General features: G+C 48.2%; 1 protein-coding gene across 4 annotated transcripts in view; it reads right to left on the bottom strand.

Moving 5' to 3' along the window:
- LOC124306763 (teneurin-m) overlaps nt 1-27,740 on the bottom strand; it is a 342,803-nt gene that overhangs the window by 260,504 nt on the left and 54,559 nt on the right. The window contains exon 1 of one of the 4 annotated variants that reach the window (XM_046767740.1): nt 22,336-23,522. The exons of 2 other annotated variants lie outside the window; for them this stretch is intronic. The gene's annotated coding sequence lies outside the window, so the exon portion shown is untranslated. Of the gene's footprint in view, nt 1-22,129; nt 22,258-22,335; nt 23,523-27,740 lie in introns of those variants that run through there. One more of the 4 variants, XM_046767738.1, reaches the window with a different exon arrangement.

The raw sequence follows: 27,740 nt of genomic DNA, 5'->3' as shown, positions 1-27,740 counted from the left end.
ATCCTTGTTCCTCGTAACAATATACTTCGCAAGCCCCGCGCTTTTCCTTGCAGTCGCCCCACCTCGGCAGGATCTCTGCCCTGGTCTTGCGTCCTCGCGATAGATAAAAGGAAAGACACTCGCACCCTTCACGCTCGGCCAAGTTCTTTCCACGCGGTGCGTCCGAGAAACCGGGGTTGGCGTGTTCAAGGGGCAGCTACTAGAAACACGCGCCCGCTACATACTTTCGACGCCGGTGCCTCCCCTCCGTGCCAACGGAGAGAAACTCCAGCGAGCTGAAGAAGGTAATTAATTAAGAGACGCTCCGAGGCTCGACCCAGTTCTCGAGAGGTTGAGCACCCTGACGAGATCCCCGATTATGTAAGGCTTGGCCCCGACTCTGCCCCTTGGACGAAATGAAAAGGGGAAAGGGTGAAAAGAGAGCTGTTCTAAAAATCTCTGTTTCCGAAGGAGCTTGCAGTCTTGCAATCAAGGACGACGGGACGAAAGGTCGATCCTTGAACGGCTGAAAGGGATCGATGCGCGAGGATTTTAATGGGTCCTCGGTCGGTCGCCTGCCTCGGGACACGGCTAACTACTCTTGGCACTAGCAGTTACCGAGCTGAAGAGACGGAGCGGGGTAAGGGATAAGGGATGAAGGTTAGCGGGGTCAGAGTTTAGGGCAAGAAAGTACGAAACTTCGAGGGTTGCTGGAGGCGGAAAGCGGGGGTGACGAAGACGGCGAGAAACTCGTCGAAGTAACGGTATTACACATTTTCTTAACTACCTATCTCATATTCTCGCGAGCGGGATACTAAATTATACACGCGTGGGACACTCCCTATAAATTCTCGACTCCGCACCGCCGCCACCGCCACCCGCTTCATCCCCCGCTCTCACCGGCAAATTCCGCACAACTCACCCGCAAGGGCAAGAAATAACCACCCAGGTCTGGCGAAATCCTTCTCGAGGCAGTCCTACCCGAGGACGTTTATTTACAACGATTAATCATGGTCTGAGAGAGTGAGGAGGCGCGGGACTCGGGGGTGGTTGGCGGCTGATGAAATCGAGTGAGACTAAGGACATGGATAACGAAAATGAGGGGGCGTTAAAATAAAGTGATAAGGCAAGACCGTAACACCATTGACAATGCGCCCGAGCGATGCCGGCTCGATTTCGCTGAGAAAATCGGTAAGAGGAAGTGAAATTTCCAGGGATAATTCCAGCTGTAGCATGAAATTACACTGCCTCTATTTCTCTCTCGGTCTCGTGCGACGAAGAGCGGTTCTTTGCAACGTCTCCCTCTCGTCGATCCCGTTCCGTGCACACATCGATGTCGCACAACAATTATTATTCATCTGTGCATCGGGCTGCGGGACCGAGGGTTTTTTCTTCGAAGAGTAAGAGAGCGGCGTTGCCCGTAACGCGTTCAGGAATGCCTGTGAACCCGGCTAATGAGCAATTAGTAGCGTTGCTCCTCCGGTTCTCCCGGTCGTCGGCTCACCGAGTCTCCGGTTCTCCGGGTATTGCGGCGGCGGAACGTGGCCACCACATGGCGATGCCTCTCACCCGCGCCGGTTGAGTGCCATAGAAAAATTTATCGTCCGTCTGGTTTATCGCGTGCGAACAATTAGTCACTCGTTCGTTCCTCGCACGGGAAGAAAGGTAGGAGAGTAGGGGAGAAGCGATCGACTCGTGCGACTATCGTCTAGGCGAAAAATCAAATCCGCGTTAACGATGATCGATGATCAATGATCGTGAAAACCGGATGCACCCTGACTACTACTTTCGATTCACTTGCTACTTCGTGTATTTTTCCCGGTAATCGGGTACTGGGTTACGGAGAAGCGGACGGAGACAATTACTGGTGTTGTCTTTCGGGCAAACAATGCTGCTCTACCGTGGCGTCGTATCGACGTGTACACCCAACGTGCGATAGACGTTGCACGGTGGCTGGTTATACTCTACCCCTAACAACGCTTCGTGCTAGCCTCTGCGTGGCACGAGTTTACCCTCCAGTTATACGCATCGTATGCATCTGCATTTTGTACAAAGAGCTTGGTAATTGTTCAACCCACAACCCTGAATAATTCACAACTTCAATTGGTACGTACATCGAGCCGTCAAATCTGCTACGTGAAGAGAGCGGAACAGCGTTGAGGTCGAGTATCATGGAATGAATTGTTCCATCAACATCTAGTTCTTGTTTTAGGAAGCGATGCACCGTGGAAGAGAATCTCTGTCGATCCAAAGCTTTTACAAGATTGACGTGATTTCGAAGTTGACACTACGTCTCGCGTTTACTACTGCTACTGCAGAATCCCAAACGTGAGTTATGTCAATATTGACGTACAGTCTCCAGCAGCGTGCACAGAATCCCAAGTCCCGATGTTTGAATATTACGATCAGTGATTAGTTGCGAGCTTCTTAATTCACCTCCAACCTTCTACAGCCAATTTCAAAATCCGACGGCACCCGGCTTTCTTTGTTCTCTCTTTCTGATCTCCCATTGATTCGACGGCAGCGATGTGACCTCGATCCGTCCGGCGAAGAATCCAATATTTCTATCGACTCTTCATTATCGGGTATAAGAAAGAGGGAAAGGAGGGAGCCGAATGGGGGTCGCTTGTAATTGATCGAAATCGGATTGTGAAAGAGATGAACCGAATTGAAGTCGCGGTTCGGTGACAAAACTCTCGGCGCGGCGGGATGGGGGGAAGAGATGTCCTGCTACCAAATGACAAATGGAGACCACAAGATTGCGCCTTCGACATCCAATTAGCCCGCCCTGCTTCCTTCGCCCTCTCGTTCCGTCAGCTAACCCCAAATCGTCTCCTTCTCTTATTCGAGTAACGCCAGGTGCAGAGGAACAGAATCTTCCTATAATAAACAAGCCGGAATCGGTTTCGTCGGAGACATTTAATTAACAAAATTCGAGCATTTCGAGACTCACAGCGGCGGGTTATCTCCGCATGGAACGAAGTCTTCGAGGTTTTAAACTCGGCGACTCGTTGTCTGGCTTATTGCTTTATTGCCGCCGCTTTGTACCAAAAGTTTGATGACACCACCTCGGGCGAAGGGAAAAATCAAATGGCACGATGACTCGGAAGTATTTGTTCCACATAACAAGGAAGAACGTGAACGGGTAATTGGAACGTACGTTGGCTAATCATAATGAGAACGATTTCAGGTGGCACATGAGCATCGTCGTCATAACGCGAGCCAAATAACGAACCAGACTTTAAATTTTATGAAAATTTTTGGTAGTAATTATACCGGTAATTGGAACAGCCCCGATCCAACCGGTTAATCTAAACAACGCTTATCGTGCAATAGATAATATCGGCAGAGCTTCTGGGCTGGCTTGAGGGATGTTTCTTTCCTCGTGGTATTTTTCACTGCGGGATATTTCGTCCGCGTTAGACGCGAGCGTGACTTGATTAATGACTTTGAAACTCACGTGGTACACGGTGTATACTTGCTGTATGGAACCCTGCTGACTTACCTGAAACAAAGAAAAGCCTTCGGTTATTAATGGATACGACGATGAGATGAATTAAAGTAGGCTTCGATATTAGCTAGCGTCATTATACATCTTCGTCACACTGGATTCGTATAATCGAACAAGTCGAGAAGAAGAAGTAGAAGAAGAAGAAGAAAAAGAAGACTTTGAACTTGTGTGATATTGTACGTCATAACCAAACGCACTTAGTAACTAGAGACCAGCAGGAGCTTCCACTGGTTTCATCTCGTCGTGTAACATCAGTGCATGATTCATCATCCGATCGAATCTGTTTGATGATCACGCGTCAATTTACCGTCTCTTATACCCGTACACAAGCATATTCCTTCCAGCTATGGGCTGATCATCAATTCCACCGCAGCCCAAAACTGCCAAGCACGAAGGCGGAAGAATAGCGAACAGCTGAAAACCCTGCTAGCCAAAATGGCGCGGTGCAAGGGTGGCCGGTTTTTGCATCGAGTGTACCGGCGTGTACGAGATGCGGTCACGGTAATGGAGATATATGCGTCGCGGTCAGCATTCAATAGATCATGGACAGGACGCCCAGTGGCGCGATCAACGATCAATACATTAGCGAACGCAGCCTGTCAGTGTTTCATGATGGTCCCTGACCGCTGGCTGGGGTGCTCGACGCCGCCCATCGTCCGACATCGAAAAATCCTCGATGAAAGAGGAAGAGAAAAAAAAAACAAGAAGAAAACATACAGAAATTCGTGATAACCGTATACACATAACAGGTTGAGCAAAGAGAAAGCACTCACCGCGAGCCCCTTTCTTTTTCCTCGTGATATTGAAAAATCGACGGACGGAAAGACGACGGGCGGTCAATCGAACCGACTACTACTCGTACGGATTTGTAAAGGCCTCCGACGGACTCCTCATTTTTCAATGAATCCGGCACGTCACGAAAGATAACGCACGCAAGGTCTAATTACCGAAATGCACGGCACGTAGCTCGATACTGCCGCACGTATGCCGGTGTTTCAGACTACATCGGAGGGCTAATCTTGCGACGGCTTTCCTTCACGCTTAATCAGTCTGATGGTCAGACGACAGTTGCCCACTTTTAACCGAAATTAATTTTCGACAAACCGCGTTTTGTTTTTTTTTTTTTGCTTCTTTTTCATTCCATTATCGTAGAATTCGAAAAAACGGAAATTTGTATTCGACTATACACGCGTAGTCACGAGAATTATCGATCATCCGTCTTGTAGGAGGAAAATACTCAGCTACCTCAATTTTCGAGGGGTGTCTCAAAGTGACGAATTGAAATCTCGCACGAGATACCATTGACAAGAGAACTGGTTAAAATATACGGTGAAAATCTGAAAACAGCCAAGTTTTCACCGGGGCTTCATTTAAGCGAAGTTCCCGCAGACTCTGTGGAGAGACGACAGACATCTCTGACGCACCTGTGCCGAGCTGTGCCTCATATTTCCATTTTCATCCCTGTGCCTACCAACCCTCGGATGCAGGCTTCGAATCATTCGAATTTCGTGCCTTGAATAGAAGCGCGCCAAGGTATACAAAGCGTAGAGTTTTTCATTATTTCAGAGGTAGAATAGGAAACAAAATCGCTATCACATGCCGGGAAATTTCATTTCTGAAATACCGATTCATTTTTCTTCAGCGTTACACATCTTCAGCAGCAGCAAATTCCTGTACATTATTTCATGAGCGAAATACGCCCGGAGAGAGGAGAGAAAAAAAACGGACATGCATCATCACAGAGAAATGTAAATCAACCTTTTGCCGTCCCACAATTTCGCGAACATAAAGTCAACGTTGAAACGAGTAATGCGGCCCTGATCTCTATCATTTCATTTTTCAAAGAAACCAACCCAACGGGCAACAGGGTCAGGGTCAACTTCCTCTGCCGCAGAGTCGTTAATCGATACTGTCTCCAGCTCGCTGTAGCATCGATTCCTCGCCGTTTTCCCCGCCGCCCGTAGCCGTTCTTTAGCCGAAGGATGAAAGGCTTGTCAAGGGATTCCGTAAGCCTGGATTTCGGACGCGGGGTTATACTTCCCACGAAAAAACGGGGGCGTTCGAACAACGATGACGCGGAATCATCGATCGGGACGAAACCGGTTGACGTTATTTCGAGCAGAGTTATAACGACGATAATGAAACGTATACCGAATCGGTATATCCCAGCCGCGCGTTAGCTTCTCCCCGATTTAAGTCGACGGAATCAGCTGGAGAAGAAGCGCCTCGTTGCCTCCGGGTTCCCGATAACGCCGCTGCGCCGCCGCCACACCCCCGACTTAAGCATAATGGAAGACTGATCGCGCTGTCCATTGCTGAAACCTTTGCTATCGCTCACCGATGCCTTTCGGCGGGGTGTCCCCTTCGCTTTCTCCTCAATTTCATCCTCCCAGGGTGGCTACAGGAACCCGGGAACCCGGGAACCAGGGTCACCGCCTTATTATTACGTAACGAGGGTTATACGCGCCTCGGCGATGATTTACTCGCAAACTTTTTCCCCGGAATTATTATACCGCCTGCCGTCGTCTTCGACGATCCGCGACGAATGAGATACACAATTATTTTTACATCCCGCGCTATTGAACCGCTTCGTTCGATGCATGTCGCGTCAAATTATGTCACATTGTTTAATACCCGGTCTCATGTCGTTTATTATAAGTCTGCCGTGCACCGATTTTACCAACCGATAAGCGGCGAACGCGTTCAATGATAATAATCCAGTTAAAATAAACATACGTAAACATTTTTATGCAGGCTTAGTTCGACCGATCCGTTATCTCCACGCGAAGCTTCGTCGCGGTGAGTATAATTGCCAAATTAACGTCGAATCGCGGAATTAATAAGCGAGAATTACTTTTCGTTCCAAGAAAAAAAAGTAAAAGGAAAAAAAATTACGACAGCTAAAACTCGAGCGGATCTTTCGAAGCAAGCGCGTCTCTCACTGGATCCGAGGTGCCGGTTTTATGGTTAACTAGTTTCGGCGCGTGTCAGTGCGTCTCTGACTCGAACAAGATAAAACAATCTGGGCCAGCCCCGAGGGGTGCAAAGATCCGAGTGAGTTCAAACTTGGACGGAGGTACGCTGCGGGCTGTCGGGACGCGATAGCGGGCCCCCGAAGAACGAGATGTATCTGGACCGGGCGGTAGCCGCAGATAAAAGTCGCTAAAAAGTAGCGATGGTTCTCCGGGGGGAGGTGAAAGTGACGCGGCCTGTGCAAAAAAGCGCTGGGATAATTGCAGGAGGAAGGAATATCCTGGTGGAAAGAAAAAAAGGTGCGGGTAGATAAATTATATTTAATTGTCATTACGCACCATGCGAAGCGGATGGAAATATTCGAATACCGAAATCTCCACTTCGGGGGTGAGGATTTTCTTTATCGCGAATATTATACGGGCCAATAACTCATTGAGATTCTTCGAATCACTCCTTGTCCCGCAGAGACAACGCTTCATCTGAATTCATTTCTCGAAACGAATTATTTACAGTGACGCCCGGAATGCCGCGCCGTAGCAGGTTGAAGAAAAGTTTCAACGTGGCCATTTGTTATGCGCGAGTGGTGGTTCAACCGAACTAAAACTGCGAACAGAGACGCAGTGCAGACGTATGGCAGAATACGCGGAGGGAGAAGGAAGACGAAGAAGAAGAAGGAGAAGAGGAACGAAGGATGAAAGAAAAGAGAGTTTCGGAATACTAGCTCGCTGAGGAAGACATAGCGCAAGGGAAAAGCACGAGGTAAGCTTGGAATAAAAAACTTTTATGTTATAAATAAAAAGTTCGAGATATCCGTGCACGACTCTCGGTTATAGCGTATAAGTTTTCAACGGATTCACGGTGCAACATCTGCGGCGTAAACTGCGCTGCGGATATCAGATGTACGTAAGTATTTAGCCGACAGCATTCGCATCACAATCAGTTGAATGTCGTTGTGTTAAAATATTATGTACTGGCTGTGCAGTTTTCAACGCCGAGAGATAGGAGAAATTCATGCTTTCAACTCTATCAACGAGCTTTCGCCGCAGGCACGTAAATAAGCTTGCGAAGCCGCGTGTCGCAGCTTCGTTGGTGGGAACGTCAATACGCGTTCAGTCGGTTAATATTTAGGTCGGCAATCAATTACGGGGCGAGTGAAGCGGCGACTTTGGTAACGGGGACGTCGATACTCGTTGAAGAACCGCAACTTCAATCGGGCTCGAATTAGTCAAGTTCTAACAAGTGCGTTCTGAGAATCGACGCGCGAATTCTTATGGAAAAATTTTCGAATCGCGAATAACTGCATTGCGGGCTGCCCCGCGCGGTTTTGATTGAAAGTTGAATGAGGTGGAATAAGGAGCGCGGATATGGATCGTCGAGATGACTTTTCCTCCTTATGGCGGCGGCCTAGCCTCCGCCCGAGGCGTTTGAATTTTTCAGAAAACCTGGAATTTATTTGAATCCCTCGACGGGGCTGAAGGCAGCCTCTCCTCCAGGGGTAACAACCCTCTGGCTGCCAAACGTCATTCCTACCAACCTTCGCGGAATATTTCTTGATGTGACGACAGGAATTTGCGGAATTTTATTTCATCCCGGAAGCGTTTATGCATATACACCAACACGTATCACCGCATATGCGCGTACATATCGCTGGCGATCGGTGGATAAACTCACCCTTTCATGGATACACCGCGAAACAAGGTGACGAGGGAAGCGCTCGCTTCGTTTTTCGTCACATTTTCATCGAATTATTCTCATATACTTCTCTGAAATAGAGCTTTCCGCACCGCTAATGTGGAACATGGGGTAAATAAACAAACGGCAATGGGGGTTTGATGCGCTCTGTCTCCCGTAACGACGCCTTGGGGAACGTCGACTGCCGGAATGCCCAGGTAGTGTCTGCCGTCAGAGTCATTAATTCAACCCTCACCCTCTGGTTCGGAGCTTTACTTTATGAAACGAGCCGAAGAAGGAGTAAAAAGTGGCCAGAGCGCGTAAACCACAATGATAAAAAAGGGTGGATGCAGGAGCGGCAAGTCCGAGCAGAGAGTGTACATGTATACACAGAGCCTGTGCAAAGTGAGATTAGCTCAAGGGTCGAACCCATCCTGGAAGGGTTAGGGGAGAAGTCGCGGACCGTTTCTGCGCGGCCCGCAAGCTCTCTGCTATTCCTGTGTAAAAGCGACGGCGTGCACGTGAAATTTTGAGGGCTCGAATCGACGTTTTACGAGGGTCGCGTGTGGCCGAGTTTCGGGGGTTGAGAGAACGTCGAGTGCGGTGGGTGTCGACGAAAAGAGTCGCGTCGTAGGTAAAGAAAGAGTAACGCGTTCCGCGCGGAGCGCGTATCTCAGACGAGGCCGCGGTTGGCGAAGGGTTGAAGGGGCGAAGGGACGGTTAGGCGTCCCGCAATCCGTAGGGTCACGCTTCTTGTTTATGCGGGGAACCACTCAAGCGTTGCTTCTTGAATTAACCCCTCCAACGTCTGCGGAGGACAGAGGAACTCCTTATAGCTGACGCAGCCTTTCCTCGAAGGTCGGCTCCCGGATCAATTACGACCCCCGTCCCACCCGCCCCTCTAAGAAAAATCCGATTTACTCACTATTTTACGATACGGGACGTGGGCGAAGGCTAATGCGCCGCTGACGTTCCCAAAATCACCCGTAGTACCTGGGTCAAGGGTAAAATTCTTTGTCGGTAAACCGGAAATTGAGAAACTCCTGTTACCCGTTCCTCCCCCCTCTCCCCTTTCGGTACACCTGTCACTATCCAAACCAGGGCAAAATTCAATATCACCGGATTACGCGTGGAACGAACGGTTCGTTGAACATTTTCGAATTGAATACACGTCGAGGCGTAGGCGTTAGGCCTTTAATCAACGATATGCTCTGCTCGAATTGTATGGGCGGTGACACACCTCGACTCATGCCTGTATAATATAATCTCGCATCGTTTGACGGGGGCACAGGCGTTCAAATTTGGGACCTCTTTATGCTTGTAAAATAACGATCCCGTCGGAGTTCAAAGCTATTCGAGACACTGTGTTTGCGTGGAAAGCTTATAAGTGTTGAATCAATCACAAATTCACTATGACATTTTCAGTGCTGTACGAAATATGATTGAGTGAATTTCTTATATTTTTATACAACGCAAACTGTGATAAAATGCCTCGGCTTTTCGCTCAAGATGATGACAGCAGTAGCGAGGAGGACAAGAGGAGGCCGGAGGCGTGTATCCAGCCGCTCGTATGATTTAGCGCAAGTGTTTTCTTACTTGAAGCCAGGGCGAGCGTCGGAGCGTAATCGTTTGTCAACGGATATATCGCGACGGCGTTTTCCCCGCAGAGGCGGTAGCTGGCGAAATAATAGCCAAGGGCGCGTCGCGAACGAGCCGCCTAGACTCGGGCTGAGAAATCCTTGCGATATTTCACCATTTTTCTCCGCTCGCATTATACGCCGGCCGACTTCTGAGGGCGAAAAACCCGACTCATGAAGTACTTACCGAGCCGAGCTTGAACCCTGACGGGATCGGGGCCCAACTTTGAAGGTCTTTTCGACAAGGTCGATCGCCGGATTCTTTTTTATCGAACCTGCAGCTCGCCACGTTCAAATATTAACCCCGGCTGGTGCATGTTTCGAAAATTTCGTTCAGCTCGCCCCGTCGCGGAGGCGTTCGCTCATCGGGGCCAAAAAAAGTGTGCTGGAAAAGAATTCACTTGAAAAGATACATATGTATTTCAAATGCCCCAGAGCGCTCATTCCGTTCGACGCACGCTGTCTGTGCCCCGATTCGCAAGTCTGATTCTCCTCCCTCTAGTGCGAATCCGTTGAAGACTCAGAACCGTTAGAAAAGAGAAGAATTTTTTTTCAGATCGGTACTCGAACTTTTTTACCACGCCAAAAAGCAAAAGGCTCCGTTTCGAAGGGCATAATAAATCTCCCCCACCCTTCGAACACTTTTTCACCGACTGCCACGCTAATACTGACTTATGTAGGTCAAGTTCTGATCGGCGTGGAATTCTTGGATTTCGCGAAATTCTATACCTGCCGGATTTCCCTCGCGATTCCTCGATCCCTCGAAAATTCTAAGCCGCGGGGTATGCGGTTCGCAAAGCTGAGTCAAAATTTGCACCGTTTCGTCTCGTCTTCGACTGCGAATTCAGTTCGAAATGCAGCGAAACGCTGTGCTTGTAATTATTTACAAACTTGGTTGCATTTCGGGTAACGGTATCGGTATAAACGTTTTCGGTGGCATGAACTTGAAGAACTGATACCACGTGATAATATACCGATGTTTATCCATTCGGTGTTGATTTTGACTTGCTAGACGTATTTTTGGAACAGATGAAACAGCGGATAGACATATAAATATGTGTGTATATATATATATATATATATATGTATATATTGTATATACTATTTTCCGAATCGCGAAGCCAATCTGCCACGTCGAGACGCGATGGGTGGGTGGGTCTTCTGGACGTTTCTGGTTTTGACAGTGGCCATTCGATGCGATATTTTTATGTCCCACTTGCACGGCCAGCATCGCCGCAGTAGGTACCAAGAAGTAGGGGTACCGTTGTCAATCCACTTACGCCAATAGCGAGGAAACTTTTGTAATTGTCAGCCTGTCGTTGCGGTGGCGGCAACGTCAGGGCTTTGTCTATCCCGGAAACGGACTCTGACCATTACCCTCCGTCAAAAAAACCGGGGTGACAGGCATTCGGGGAAACGTCAATGAGGCCCGCTCTTTTCTTCTCGCGGAGACGACGACAAAGCCACGGCAAATAGCCGGCGATTCGCCACCGCAAACAAACTGCCACACGTATTCGCGGGTAACCCTCTCCGTGAAAAAAAACCTTCCTGCAAGCCACTTCCATTGACTGCACGGGGAAAACTCGACGTGACATTGTTCTTTCATATCTGTCGTGTCCCGCTCGATGAGCCAAGACGGATATATACCGCAGGGCGAAATACGGAGGCTACCTGTAGCCACTGAAGAGCTCGGGACTCAGTTCGCGTGCACGCCGACTCTGCTTGCGTGACTTTAAAACGCGCTTTGAGGTGAACGAATGAGAATAAGGCCGCGAGACCACGACCTCTGCTATAATTATCGCGAGATCGCGTTAAAGCGACACAAACCAGGGGTGCATGCATCATGCGCGTATCGTCTCGTGGAAAAAACGGCAGAGCAGACCGAATAAGGGGATGCTGTTGCACCCGGAAACGCTTAAAGCGCGATCAATCAACGACGCCGGTCACACAGCGGCGCGATTCAACGCAACGTCGCAGCGCGTCACAAGAAGTCCGTTTCGGCGTAATCGGCGCTCTGTATTCCGTTCATGGGATAGGAGTTATCTGTCATACGTGCGAAGCGGCAAGGTCACCGAACGATTTGGTCTTCCGGTTGTAAAATGTATCCCGCACGAAACCGGCGAGTCTCGCCCCTGCTGCTGGTTAAAAATCTTAACACTATACGCCCCGCGACTCAGACTTGACGGTAATATCTTCGCGGTTGATATTCAGAGGGTGTCGCCCAATCTCGAGTGCCTGGTAGACTCTCTCTCTCGCTGCCGTGGCTGCCGGGGTCAGAAGCCAAGATTGTGTGGCGAGACATTAGCATGCCGTGTTCGGGCCCCGTGCGGTTATCAACACTGGATTGGCCACAGCGTGCCCCGACTCTCAACCCGGAGCCACCGGAGCAAGGGTCTTCATTTCTTCATCCGAGGGAGTCAGTTTTCCCCGAGGTTTTACAACACCCCGTTCATAATTCTCGGCTGTACGCGCCGGCAGCTGTAGCCTGCCGCAAGCCCGTGACCTACATTAAATTCATCTTCTCACCACCGCGCGCCCTCGTTTTTTTTTTCTCAACCCCTACTCCGCAGCTCTTGCCGACTTTGCTCTGTCTGTTCTTCATCCCTTCTCACTTTCTCTCCGGCTTCATTTTATTTCTTTGTATTTCCGCGGCGCCCAACCCTCTTTTAAAGCTTGACAGTCGTCGGAACTCCCAGTGGCTGGTTACACCTGTGTCGAAAGCGTGCTGCGGAAAATTCACTACCGGAATATAACAATTTGCTAATTTTAGACGCTTTGTCGGATCCTCGCCAGCAAAGGACGCTCCTGCTTTTCGACCGTTCGAGATATCGAATCACGAAGCGGCGACGTTGATGTATGCCCGCCTACTCGAATCCACGTCACGGTCTAGTTACCGGTCGGATAAAATGCTTCCGTCACGCGAATATGGCGGTTGATCTCGATGTATGTATCTATGTTTGTATACCTTTAGATGTATACTTTTCTCATCCCTCGCGCTCCACGCTCTCGCTGTAAACTTTCTAGTGATTACGATTGTCAGGCAGCTATCGCGGGTTCTTGACATGCTATTTTTGTCAGGCATCCGCGAAATATCTCCGGGGCATGTTTGCATACTCTAGAGAACGAGAGGGAGACGGGCGGGCTCGGCTGCTTTCAAAGAAAACAGCCTGGCGTCCCCTTCGAATGTAAAACAAAGATCATTTAGTGATAGCAAATATATGCTTCGCGCGGAATGAATCGTAAAAAGGTCGTAAAACCCCCGGCGAACTCCTTGCCCTCGCACTTCGACGACCCGACCGACGAAGGGTCGGCCTCCACCTCCACCCCCCGCCTCCTCATGCTCGTCCTCGTCGCCGCAAGAGGCGAGGTAATGCTTTATGTACGAACGACATTATGCGCTAATGACTGGAGTTAGGTGAAATCGATGCGTCGACGAGCTCGTCGAGCAGAAAATCTGTCCCCGCTTCTCACCGCGAAGCAACGATTCCACACTACGGAAGGGACAGAAGCTTCACCGCGTCGTCAGGTGTGTTCTGCGATTCCTGCTCTGGATCGCGTGTTGGGGATTGAACGCCTGGTGATCACCCGCCATTGTATCGTTACACGGGTTGTTAATTTCCATAAGGGTCTTCCAGTTGCGCGGATGCGAAGTCATAACCGAGTTGAGTTGATTAAAATACATCGAGTGCCACGCTCTATCAATTACTCTTCATTCCGCCGTTCAGAACTCGGAAAAGCGACGATCAAACTGCACTGCGGCAGCAGCAGCAGCAGCAGCAGCAGCAGTTTGTTCAATTTCTTTCTTCCTCAGGGTTCTTCATCCCCCTTTCCCCGCGAGTCAAACGGACACTTTATAGTCAGCCGGTGACGTTGATGGAGATATGGGTCCCCGTGAAAACCTTTTCAGAAGACAAATATCGTTTTGGAAAAGCCGTCGGAGAATTCGGCCGACAAAAATTCTCTCAGAGTCGACTATCAGCGAGTTCTTTAACTCCGCTTTGGTATTTCCAGGGGATCATCAGAGACCTTTCAATCTCGTTCGTTCAATGACATCGAGACTCCGACGTACGAATTAAATTCCTGACGGGTTGATTCATTCGTTGATATTCTTCACCTTCCTCGCCGCATCGCGTTGCGCCATCCATAATGAAATCACGGTTTTCGAGACATTGATAAATCTGGCGAATGACGAAAACCGCTCTCTTGAATGGATTTTATAAACTCGGATCACATGCGCGGGACACCGCACGCGATGAAGTCATATTCTAATGCCGAAATCAACGCGTAGCGCATTACGTTGCGGTCAGACCTACGTGATCGACGCGTTAAGTCGACGAGCGTGACATCCGTTCGCTTCCGAAAAAATGTTCAAACCGACTGACAACCCGTCTCGCCTCCATGTTCGTGCACATTTTTTCTCTCCTTACTTCTCCTCGTTCATAAATTATCCCTCGGTTAGAGACGGAGGAACGAGGAACAATCGATTCGAGTCATCTCGACTTTCGGGTGGTCCCCATTGTCTCGGATTGGACAAAGGTGGCGGGGAAGTCCCGAGTTGCGTTGCGTTGCGTTGCGTTTCGTTGCGTCGCGCGTCGCGTTGCGTTGCGTTGGTGTTGGGACCTCGCTGGATATCCGGATCCGTTGACAATGGTGCGTATTGTTCGTAGAAAGTAAACAAAGGACAGTAGTGGTAGTAGTTGTCGGTAGGATCTACACGACTTCATTAAGTGAGTAAACATGTTCTGACCGGCGATAAAGCCGGGGGACAAGCGCGTTAATGACTCCACAGAAATGTAAAATTCAAATTATTGTTCTCCCGCCGTTGAACGAGTTAAAAGTACCCCACCAGTTTCGGACTCTGATTTACGCGCGTAAATCCCACCCGCGCACCCTTGTCAACAGTTTCTCCTTGTCACCCTGCACTCTCCGCGTTACCTATACGCGGTAATTTTCGCTTTCAAGTGAGTGCAGACCCTCGACTACGTCGGCGCATAAATTTTCACCATTATAAACGCGCGCGCTCCGGATTCACAGACGAAATTTCATTGCTCCCGCAGGCTCGTTAAAAATATCGCGTTACACATTCACTCGAGTGGTAATAACGCAATGTTGGAGTCAGATTCAAGTACCCCGCGATTTTGTAAGTTACATCGATTTCATTATGTACACGTACCCTATCGGTTTATCCGCCTCGTTTAATAGTCGATGTCTTTTAACGCGCGCGTTAATCCGTCAGCAATTACTCTCCGATCAACGACCCTAGGCAGGCACAGTGTATCAGTCCGTATCGGCACTGTCGATGACACGTATCACGTGTCGATGTATATACGGCCGAATTAAATCGTGGCAACGTTACAACCTTGTACAAGTGTCGAGCGCCGGTTGATGAGAATCACGAAAACCCTCCACATACAAGCTGGAAGCGTAATGTAATTTAATCGTGACCACAAATCTGTCGTCATCGATGTCAAAATTTACATCCGAGTATACTTACGCCGGGATTTATTCAAATGCTAATCAGTACTCCGTATTGCTTGTGTCGTGACGCGTTCCTTCGACCGAGACTCTGCCGCACGGTTGAGAAAAGGTATTGAAGAGTCGACGACCGAGTTTATGGCGTTTCCAAAAACTCTGACTGAGGTAGAGTCATCGCTCGTGATTGATTTTCAAATCAGTTACACCGTGGTTGGATTTTCCCTCAGCGTGAAACGCGTCGCCGATTCCTACAAATGAAAAAAATCCTCTGCCCTCATTCCGACGATTCCACGATCAGTCTGACTGGGAAAAACGAAACGTACTCTACCGGCATAGGTTTCAAATTGTCGTGCTGTAGGAGTGGGTTGAAACATTTGACGCATTCCAGACTGTCCTCGCACGTCATATAAGGTGCGTAGAAATTGAATACCGCGTGTAATCTGCGACAGTAACACGTGTTACGTGCTTCTTTCAAAGCGGATGAAAGTAGTTCTGGGAATAATACCTCACGGTATACCCGGTTTTTAACCCCCGACTCGTTGCAACCCACTCGAGATAAGCGCGTACTTCTTACTGACTTTGGTATGCGTGAGAGAATGGTTACATTACATTAGTCCGAAAAATACCGCGACGGTGTCCTGGTTAGTGTTGCTCCTGCTGCTGCAGGATTAGGCCCAGGTACTTAAGTGCAGGGAGGGAAATTACTTTTGACGTAAAACAGAACGTACGGCTGGGGTTCGGATGGGTCTTTAAGAATCGGAGATACGGAACCGTATAAAGGGTACACGTTCTCCGTCTCATTTTATAAAGCTTTATTGCCAGCTCTTGTACAATACCAGAAAAAGCTGCGATATGATATTTTCTCTTGCATTGTCTCGAAACTCATCGATTTCTTTTTTACTATGACAGCGATCCGTTGGACAAACGTGACCGTTTCAATTTGCCCAGCATCGTATTCTTCCACAGAATACGAGTGGTCAAGTCGCGATAAGAAAAAAAAAAAAAAAAATTAAACATAGTTACGTGATATTTCTAAAGGATTCTCGATACTCCGTACTCTCGTTTGTCAGCGAAACGGGTGTGGGATGTTTTTACGAGAGAGACAGCAATCGTGGCACACATGTCGCAAAAAAAAAAAAAAAAAATATGGAGGCAAAAGAAGATGTAACAAACAAGTCAAAAAATGAGGACTCTGGACTGGAGTAAAACAACGAGATTGTCGCACGCTGCGCCCGGCTTCGGCAATAAAAACGTGGACTACTGGGTCAACCGGTCCGAGCTTTTATCTTCTCGCCGTTCTAGGCGTACCTAGTTGCTGCGGAGAGTAGGTTTCACCTCTCCGTGCTGCTTTTTAATTCATCCCTAGCGTATGGTTAGACCCGCTCGGAATTACAACCTTGCCAAAGCAAATAGCCCGCCCGGATTTTTATATGCATCACGCGATGCTGGCGCATGCAGTTCCCGCAATTTTCTTCAATTCATTGTCCAGGGATGAATAAACGCGCACGAATGGATTTAGGGATTTATAAATACTTCGAAAATTATATTCGAACGTAAATTTTAGGGTTATTCCGATGATGTCAATAGCAAAGACTCAATCAAATGCCATCACTCAAACGCTTACCGTACGTTTTCTACGAATTCACTAAACTTTGATTAATCTTTTGAGCACGTGGCGGTGAGACAGGTGTCTGATTTCATTTTCCGTCTCCGTTGCGCAATAACTACGTGCGCAAACGTCTCACATCAATGGTAAAGAACGTGACTTCCTGGAGGGACGCAACGAACAACGATATAATTACGCGACGCGATGCTATGCGAGAGGAAAAGCATCTACCCGCGGAGTAAAAACCAGTCTAGTTTGACAACAATCTCGTCGACGCTTGTCAACGCGTTCAATGGACGGTTTTCGTCGTCTCGTGACACGACCCGGTTTCCCAGGTATACCGATATAATCCAATAATTCCTCGGATACTTACCATATTTACGATCCGGCATATAAGTTTTTACGGCGGTTGGTCCTCGATACCAGCCTACTGCGGCAGACACGCGCCCAGTAAATCTATCGAGTAGTAAACACCGGATACACGCGTGATGCCGTGGGACGAGTGAAAGAAACTGGAGGCCACGGCCGCGGCCATCAATGGTGGATTAAATATATCTTCTCGATAAATCTCCGGGCCGGCAAGGAAACGGGTTCCAATTAATCACCGGGTGATTAGCCCGAGTGAATTCGTCGCGACGAGACGCGACGCGACGATCACGCGAACCGCCAACCCGCAACTCGAAACCGCGGGATTCGATAGCTTGGCTTACCTGTCCGCCGAGATTGAGTCGTGTGCGGATAAGCGACGTACGACGTGGAACGCAGAACGTATAACGTAACCTGGGGCGGAAGGCGGCATTCCCGCGACTTCCTGCGGCCGCACCCTGAACGGAGGGGGTGCGGGGCGGACAGGGCGGGGCTGGCGTGTGAGCTGCCTCGGTAAAACCGCTGTCAGTCATCGTTAGGCGTACCACGGGGCCCGATATTGCGGCCATTGTTGTCTCGTTAAATTAATTGTTTATTATATCAGCCAAGCTGAGTCCCCGCTCTCTGCATCCTCGGCTACAGCTACCGGGCGTATAATCCGAGACCCCGGCTTACCGGTTTCCGACCAAGACGACCCGACGCACGTTCGCGCGAGATCCGGGCCAGACTTGACGCGACGAGACGAGACGAGACGCTGCAGGATTGATGCCGGATTATCCGACGAAGGTCGGGGATTAGCCACGCGACAAACGCGCAAGTTTACCTCTTCCTGCAATTTTTACTTGCCCTTTTACTCGTGTCTACTCGATCGCGTTGGACTTTCAGCCTTTCCCATTCTTCGACCAGAGTTTTCGATGCGGGGAAAGCCGTGGTACGGAATTACGATCATGGAAACTATTCATCGTCGTCGTTTTCCCGATTCTTTGCCTTCGATCGACGAAGTTTTTATTATGAAAAATTTTCTCTACTCGTCTTTGGATACGATTGTTTTGTAGCCTGTAACGAAGACCGAAAGAGGTGTTCCATAGGAATCGAAATTTAGTGAATTTTGTAAAGATGTGCCTGATAAGTTTTAAAATTGTGCTTATATTTCTCGTGACAGAATTGCCGCTTACCCCAGACTTTGAAAAATTACCGTCGGACAGAAATAGAAGTTGACATCTTCACATCGATTTAATCACATACCAACGTTATTTCACCCCGAAGTCAAGTATATGTAAGGCTTCTGAAGTGTGATTATATCTAATAGATTGGAAGTGATTTTATGAATTAATACGGAGTGCTCGCAGGGCAGTTAGGGTTATCAGTGGGATGCCACTGCGACATGTCACGCCAAGCCCTTCATAAATACCGACCGTTAGAGTGTTGTACGTACATGCGGGTCGATCACCAGCGTGATGGTGAAGCATCCGTGTGACGCGAGCTGGCATCCGTGGAAAATGAAGAAAATTTACGGCATTGATAAGGTAATATTGTTATCATTGGCTGGGGGATGAGGGGGGGGGGGGGGGGAGGGGGGGAGAAAACGGTGAAATCCTGTTAGTGCGAGAGCTGGCTGCACGCGGCAGCGCCGGGCAAAGATAGCTCGTTAAATTAAAAGCACCGGAATCTTATATTCGATGATTCATGGAATCATAAAACGCCGCGACACCGATCCTCTTATCCATTTTAAATTTACATCGCGCAGCCGAGAGAGGGAGAATAAGATGAGAGAGAAATTCGGTGTACTTCGACTCTAGACACTCTGTTTTTAAATGTAATTTATAGCGCTTCCTGAGCGCGCAATCGCGTCGTCGTCGTTGCTCAAGATCTCGCTCCGATCATGACGTTCGATCGAATACGTATAGCCGGGGATTTATCAAGTTAACGGTTCGCCCCGCGATCAGTTACGTCACAAAAATTCCACTCTCTCCGGCGGCGTGGATCCCGCGGCGCTGCAAGGCGGAGTATTCGATAATATCCAGCATCGAGAGTGTGCTTTAAGAGGCCCTCGTCTACGTAAATCAATATCCCGTCTAACTTTTGAAGAAATTCTTCTACCGCACTATAATGAATCAACGGGAACCCGAGCCGCCTCCACGCGGAAGTCTGTCTAAGGATTTCTCAAATCGACTCCGCGATGATCAATTTTGACCTTTTACGAACCTTGATTTTATACCGTCTTTGAACGCCTCCTCGTGCCTTCGGGAAAGGAAGAATAATTTGGCACTTTTCGTTGCCGGGCGAGAACTAAGCCTGTAATTTTCACCGGCAACACGCTCGCACGCGCAAATTGATACCGAGAATCGTTTCAGCCCGCCGAGAGCGACACGCCTTGTAATATCCGCCGATAAGACTAATGGAAAATAGCGACTGATCTCTGACTCCCGAATATCACCGGCAAAGATTTACCGCGGGAAGAAAGAAACAGGGATGAAAGGAAAGAAGGCGGCAGTGAAACGGCGCGCTAGAATTAGGACGAGTCTGACTAAGGGAGGGCACATCCTATCGGCGGAAGCGGAAAAAACCTTCGCGATTTCAGCCGATTCGACGGGGGTGCGTGCATTTCATTGTTTACGAGAGGTTGTAATTTATTGTAATGATTCGGCCCTTAGGCCTCGCTAATAATCGCGAGGCTTGGCGATGATAAAATCGCAACTATAAGGCAATTTTTATAGCGGCATAACAAAACCCGCCGCTGAAGAATATCACGGGAAATTATCCGCACGTATATCACCCTTTGCTGGGTACAAGCTACCCAACGAATGTGTTTGACTGGCTGTATAAATTCTCGTTTTTACAGCAGCTCGCAACCCTTTGAATTTTTACTCCGGTTTCACTCCAATGCGTAAGTCCGACGTCCCGGGTGCAGCTCGGCAATGAGTGGGCATGACTGTTGTAGTAAAAGGTGACCGACCTAGGTGCGCCGGAGTCGCGCAGCAGGTATGACACAATGCCCATACCTACAATTATTTATAACATCTCTGGCCGAGGAGCGCATCGGGATTCTACGCAGGTAGCTTCACCGGTAGACAAGCATTGTTTCATGAACACGTAGCCGGTGTTCCAGTCGGGTACGTGGCATGTCGTCTGAGATCGTGCGGCGAAATCAACGTCTGTAACAGATACCGGCGTTTATCCACGGCCACTGGTGACCTACCCGGGTGCTGACAGGATATCAGTGTCGAAAATCCGGATCGATTATTCCTTGATCGAAAGCCGGGCTCCTCGTTGGATTTCAAACTGAAGGAAGAATTAACTGACCTCGATCGAAAGGATCGCAGGATTGCTTATGATACGGTTCGGAAGAGTCCTGAAGGTGAATTGGTTTTCTCTTTTTTTCTCACATTTAATTCTCTCTTGCAAGCACAGAAAAGTACAAATCTCGCACAATTAGTGATATTAAATGAGGTGAATTTTTTTGTAATACTCTGATTACACGGCAGAGCTTGACTCTTGTGAATGACGAAAAGTGAAGAGTCACTCGAGTTTGCTTCGGCAACAAAACCTTTTCCAAAGTTAACGTAATGATCCCGTCGCAAGTTGTGCTTGTTTGAGAATTTCATCAACGTCCCTTGTTGAGCGGTTGCGAATTTTCTCGAGAGTAAAACGAACGCGAAACTCGTCCTTCTAGGTAATGTTTTTCGATGTCTACCGTACTATAAATATACATGTATACACTAACATTCTTTCAAGTATGAACTTGTAACCAGTCGGACAGAGTTCCGTACCTTGAGAGGATAAAACGATGAACAAGGAGTCGTTTGGAACTGGGTAAAAAAAAAAAAAAAAATTCTGGTCTTATTCTCCATTTTGAGTCGGGATATCTTTTTTATCGTAACAGGTAAAGCTAAAGCCGAGGGTTCAAAGCGACCACCTTTGCTGAGCGTAGGACTGAGTTCAGCTTTTTCTGCCGAGAATCTCTAAGAGCTTCTGAACGCGGACAGATGCGGTAATCTTGCGAAATTACTTTCCATAACGTGCAGAACTGCAGTTCGAGTCCCGCTGTCGTCGGGAAGTGCGGATTTTATGCAGGCGGTTGTAGAGCTTCCGCAGCTGTAACGAATATTACCCTGGGCTGTGCTTCTCTAAACTCCGTGCAGGGTTGCACGGGTGCCGTGGTCCATTCCTTATTGCGTTTTGTGTCTCCGAAGACTCAACTTCTTTTTAACTTTCTCGCGTTCTTGCAGCAACGGAGTGAGCCGAGCTGTATGTGCAGGCGAGCTGAAACGGGATCTATGGAGAATTGTAATTTGCTACGCCGCTTTACTCCGACATTCTCTCCGCAGTATCTTCCGCCGTATTTAACACCAGACAGCGCGAAATGGGCACGCTGCAGTTTGCGTATACGTCCAGAGAAAGAATGCAAGGAATATTACGATTTTTACCAACCCCCTACTCGGCGGAACGTTTCACGGCGATTTAGGGAACGCAGAAATCAGGTCGCCACAGAAACGTAGGAAGAAAAAAGCACGGAGAGAAACGTAGCACAACGCAATAAAACTTCTCCGCTCACTGATCGAGCACCAAATCAAGATTTTAATTTTTCGGGCTGAATAGCCGTCGTAATCTTCCTACGCGTAGGCTATATACACTTCATTCGAGTGAAGAATTAGATTGTGCACCTGATAATCAGCTTCTGACGAAAGCTTATAAGTGCATAGCATCGTCGAGGCTTAAGCACGCCCACTGCACGTGACTAAGCAGCTAATTTTCTTCCACGATAAGAGTTGGGGAAATTGGTGATTTCTGATCGAGGAATGTCGTCGATCGTTCGTTAAATTACGTAACTCAGTAAGGCACGATTTTCATCTCTCATTGCCTGGGTCAATTTACGGTCGTCCATATAAATGTTTGGCACGTTAAACTCACCGTTAGCGAAAATCCGAAGTAATACTGCGTTGCTGTTAGTCGATTGAGGCACGGATTAGCAAACGTACGTTGAACAGCGAATCAAGTTTCAAATCACCTATCTTCGAGTACGCGGATAAGAGAAGGCAAAATAAAATTCACTTGGTCACGTATAGCCGGCGAATCAAAGCCGAAAGTCAAACGGAACCACCGGGAGGATCACTTACCGAAGATCTTCAAGGTCGAATCAAGAAACCTTTGCTAACGGGGCGCTAGCACTGATCCCAGAAGCAGGTATGTGTGTGTACAGGGTACGTACGCCGATTCCCCAACTTTTCCCAACCCGCGGAAAGTTTCTCACTTAAGAATTCCGAGATGATCCAAAAGTTTCAAGGTCGGTGGAAAATCACGCGTCACTCGACTGTCAGAGTTGGAAAACTTTTCGTAATACCATCCACGCGATGAAATTTTTTTTTTTTTTTCGGCTGCTTCACGCCGTATTGACAAATCTTCCGGCTGACTTTCCGCAGCGGAAAAAAAAATGCGCGACGCTTCACTCAAAGAGAAACATCTTCGAGGCACATGTCCGGAGGCTTGTCAAACTCGCGGTGACGAATCTTCATTCTTCACAGGGACACGTCGAGTACTTGTCACGAGAAATGAAAAAAGGAATTCGAATCAACCATCCGATGTATCGGAAATGTGGCAGGAAATTCTCACACCCGAAGACCGAAATAGTGTTGCATAAGGAGCTTGCTCTGGAGCCGGAAGAGCGGTGTGTTATCTTTGGTTTGTTTTTCCAGCTTTTTAGCCAGTCTGAGTGCTTGCCCAATGATTTTGTTACCGATGGCTTTCAGGACGGAGCAGTCGCATCGGGGGATGAGAATAGCTGACGAGGATGTGAGAAAGGGTGTCGTCAGTGGCTGGCAGCAAACGAGGGAGGGAAAACCGAGGGAACTCACGTGTCAGCTGTCAATATGGCGTCGACGCAAGACGAGCCGTATGTACTTAGCATCGGGGTTGGAATGCTGGCTAATAGGTTAGCTGTTTTCCTATAATGCTATTCTCTCCCTTTGTCTCTTGGCGCTCATCGACGTCGATGGCGGATCAGTTTCCGTCGTTCTTTTCCGTGACGAAAGGTCGAGGTGAAGATATCCGTAAGGCCGTGACGATGTCAAGTTGCACCAATTCGCACTATTTTAGCTCTTTGTAAAGTAAAAGAGGAAGTGGAAAAGAATCGATAGAAAAACCAAAAATTTATACAGTCACGTGTGACATCTGATTACGAGGATGAATTCCAAGGGGTTGATTCGACACTGCGATTGGTATCCAACGGCGGTTTGTAACGCGTGGCGAGTTCGCAGACGAGAGTTACTCGCGCAGTTTGCAGCGTGTTGCCGGAGGATCGGGATGTGCGAAACCCAGAGTCCTCTGGACGCGACTGACGGCGCGACCCTCCGGTCGGGGACCAAAGCCACCCCCACGAGCAGCAAGAAGCGACGCGCCGCCGCCTTGAGGCTATTGGGAGTGCGATGCCTCAAGATATACCCTGAGCAATTCGGGAAACTGAGGGTAAGAGAGATGAAGAAGAAGCTCGGAAGAAGGGGCGGAGGGATGAAAAGGGATAGAGACGCGCTCTGCCCTCCGTAAGTGGAAATTTGTGTAGACCTTAGTGTTGCAGTGTGAGCCTGGTGTCTGCCCTGTTGTTCCAACGCCTCTTCCTCGCCTTTAGAAAGAAACGTCCGCCAGTCAGTTGCAGTGGACTACGGATTCATACGCGGTACGAACCGGGGCATGGTACCCGCAGATACCAAGTCATACATTCTACAGGAAATTAGATCTACAAGATACAAGTTTCCCCGCGCATCCAATGCATACGATAACGCAGCGGCAGAACTCGGGGTGCAAAGCGCAGCGAGAGGGACGAAATTACGACCGAGATAGCCGGGGCAAAGTGTCTCAACTGCGGTATTAACCTCACAGGGATTATAAATTTGCACTCGGAATAAGTCGACTTTAAATTAAAAATTATTTCGCGTTGTTCTTATTTCCTGTCCGGTAAAACCAGCTGCACCGGTTGAATTCAAGCCATGTGAAATTCGTCAGAGTAACCGCGTATATTTTCAATGCCGTATAAAAATTGACGCTGATATTCGAACGCGTGTATAAATCTTGAAATCGGATTTTCTAAGGGATCGTTTTACGGTTATAGGCACGAAAAGTGCCACGGGAAGATGATTTTTCTCAATTAATGTTGGTAGCTTGATCTTTGACACTTGCCGGGATGCGGAGTTCTGGAGAGAGGCGCTTTTGATTTCACGGTCTTCAATCAACGTCGCATAACGAGATTGCGGCCGCTACGTGCCACGCACTTACGAATAATTAATAAATTACAGGGGAGGGGGTGGTGGTTGCCTGAGAGGCAGACGTCGACCGAGCCGCCTTGCGGTTTCGCAGAGTGAATCGATGCCACGTTTCTGAGCGATGACGAAGGAAGGAAGGAAGGAAGGAAGGAAGGAAGGAAGGAAGGAATGAAGCCAGGAAGCGGGGCGGGCTCACCGTCGCTTGTCTTCCCGGTCGTCCGTCGATATTAGGCCGAGATTTCCAGCGACCTGGATGCGCAGCTAATGCCGTAGGATATTTAGAGCTTGCAGCCGATAGGTTGGGGTAGGTCAACTGCCAGCTGGCTTCCACCCACGGAGACGTAATGAGGTGTAAAACTCTGACCCGTATTTTGCACCCCTGGGAAAATTTCACCTTCACATCGTATATGAACTTCCACACCTCGCGACTTCTATCGGCAAACTCTACTGCAGTGCTCTGCCGATATTTCAGACCCATAGTTAACCGTTTCGCTTCTAAAGTTACCGGAAGTTGGATGAGGTCGCGTTAAACTATTGCTATAAATTGCCGAGACCCGCTTATCATTTACGCCTTGGATCCTCGTGTTATCGTCAATATAATATTCTACGCGATATTAGAATTTTGCAATTGTAGGCTTCGGGAAAGCTCTCCGGAATTTTCGTCCTCTTCGTCCCATCGACTCCTGCCAATTTTCCGTCAAACGTGCGTTTATATTATTCCATTTCTCGCCCAGCCGTCGAACGTTAGGCGGCTGTCGTCTGCTTGACATTCGCGTTACAATTCGATTCGCGATTCGCGAAGGATTCGACGAGATGCTTCCAGCTAGCTTCAGCCATAGCGCCGGAATTCGTTTCGGTTCGATCCTATTCCTGAGGCGAGTTTCTCGGCACTGGGAAAAACTTTTTAACGGCTCTCTCTATCCTCAGTAAAGTCCCGCGACGGTGGCCCTTATGCTGTATACGCTCTCGTGAAACGGATCCGGGTGTTACGCTACTAGGGAGCTTACCTTTATTGGAACGTAAAATCTTTATATATGCGGTCCTATTATATCGCTCTCGGAACGTTAAGAACGAAATACGAAAGAAAAAACAAAAAAAAAAAAAAAAAATATGAAAAGAAGAGAGAAAGAGAGATAGAAGAAGAAAAAGCAGAAGGGGAGCAAAAAGGTAAACTTTACACGGAGTTCGACACCGGGGAGCAATTTGTGTCCCAAAAGCAAGCTATACCCTAGTTGAGAAATTTCACCGCGTAATGCTTCAGCTCCAACGTGAAGGGATGTAAGTGCTTCGCTCGTTAAGGTATCCAAACGCGTTGCGAAATGAGGGAGAAGATGGAAAAAATGAAACCGGAAATAAGGAACGGCGAATTAAGCGGAGGTGCAGCGCAGTAAAGATTAACCAGCTTGACGAAATACTTGTATCATTTTGTGCCCGAGTTTCATGCACCTAGCTGCAGCTGCACCGGAAGTAGGAAATAAGAAAGCCGTACAGCTGCGTCTGAGTGTTCCTTCGCGTATATTTCTTGCCGGGTTCGAAAAGCTTGAGAGTCGGCTGCTTATGACAGGTTGAAAATAAATATTTGTACTGATTTCAACGATTAGTCCATTACGGTGTACCTATAGGACGTGTACGAACGTGAATTTCGACGCTCGATCCGCTCCGCTTCTCTAGACTGGAAAACCCTGGTCGTCGTATAAACTGGACCGCGTAAAGTTTCTCAAACATATAACTCTCGATGAAATTCCAAAAACATCTCGATTGAACGTGAAATTTGCTATCGAATCGCCAAGATTTAAGTGTACCAGTTATTGACGCTTTCATTTTCCAAAATTATAAATTGACGTCACAAATTGTGTCTATGACTTAAACCAACTGCTAGAGGGTTAAAGACGCTAAAAATTCATGTTTTGGTAATTTTGGAAGAAAGGGTCAAGCAGATGCAACTAAAAAAGGTCAATAACTGGTGCAATTACCTTATCCCATTATTTTTCTGTTCACCGGAAATCTGGATTCGGAAAAAATCGTTGGTGGGAATGAGGCTGGGCTGATTGGCCGTCCATCTGACGGCTCGATTCGTAAGGTAGCTTTTTTGAAGAGCAAAAGACTTGCGGTTAGGGTGGAGGTTCGGCGACAAGCTTCGATATCCGACAGGTTGATCCGAGGGAAGAGAGGAGAGGAGAGGAGAGGAGAGGAGGTCTCTGCAGGGGCGACACCGGTTAAGCGGCGTAACGTACAGCTTTTAAGGGTGGTTTCAGGGCGGCGGGGGGTCGCGGGGTCCCGACGTGACACGCATCGGGACACGTAACTGGCGATTCACGCTGCATGCTAATGCCGCGTTGGAAATCACAACCGTCAACCAGACACGCTCTCCTCGCTCTCCTCGCTCTCCTCGCTCTTCTAGTTGCCATCGTTGTGTCTACCGGGATTTAGTACAGATTCAATTGAACACTTTGACGCCTGTCGCCCTGTCCCCCCGTTATCACCTTCCGCTGCAGCTACGCCTATCGACGAATCTACACACTCCGGGTCGCCTCGATCACGGTGAATAAAAAGACGCAATTCGCTGATTTGCAACGATCACATGCTCGTCCAGGAATATTCAAACCGAACCTCGGCGAACGATTCGATAAATAGGTGAATTTTTGATTCATACAATTTTACGAATTTCGCAATGAACCGACTTCCAATATTAAAAAAAATTCACTACCACAACTTTTTGTTCCTCAAACATTACACGCGTAATTGTATGGAGATAGATATTCACGGCAGAAAAAAAATAATGTTGGAGTTACGCTGCTTTGAGGACTGGTGCACTTTTGCCGTTGACGTTACTAAAATTTTTGTACGAACATTGAGAAAAAACTAAATTCGACAAAATTGCAGCAGTTCCTCATTTTGCCAGAGAGGTAGTAAATCGAACAGTAATTTTTTTTTTTTTTTTCACGTGTCCCAATGCATAAAGATCCGTCCACTTTACTGGCACTTCTTTGATGCGTTAATTGAATCTTCGATTGGGAGCGTAAAAGTGTTTCCGCAGAAAAGGGTGAAGGGAATGCTAGTATGCCAGTATGGGGAGAATGTAATGCTGGAATAATGGGGTGCGGAGGATGGTTGGAAAATTGGTTTGAAATTGACACGTATTACCTTGGGATAATCTGCAGCGCTCGGGTGCCGCGAGTCTCTATATGGAATAACGGTGTAAGTATAAAGTATAGGAAAATATAAAGAGGTGGTATAAAAATTGCGGGGTGAAATAGCTAGGGCGTCGT

This window comes from Neodiprion virginianus, chromosome 6, assembly GCF_021901495.1.
Source record: "Neodiprion virginianus isolate iyNeoVirg1 chromosome 6, iyNeoVirg1.1, whole genome shotgun sequence".
NCBI lineage: Eukaryota > Metazoa > Arthropoda > Insecta > Hymenoptera > Diprionidae > Neodiprion > Neodiprion virginianus.
Note: the sequence above shows the minus strand (reverse complement) of the source record. Positions and strands in the feature narration are given on the sequence as shown.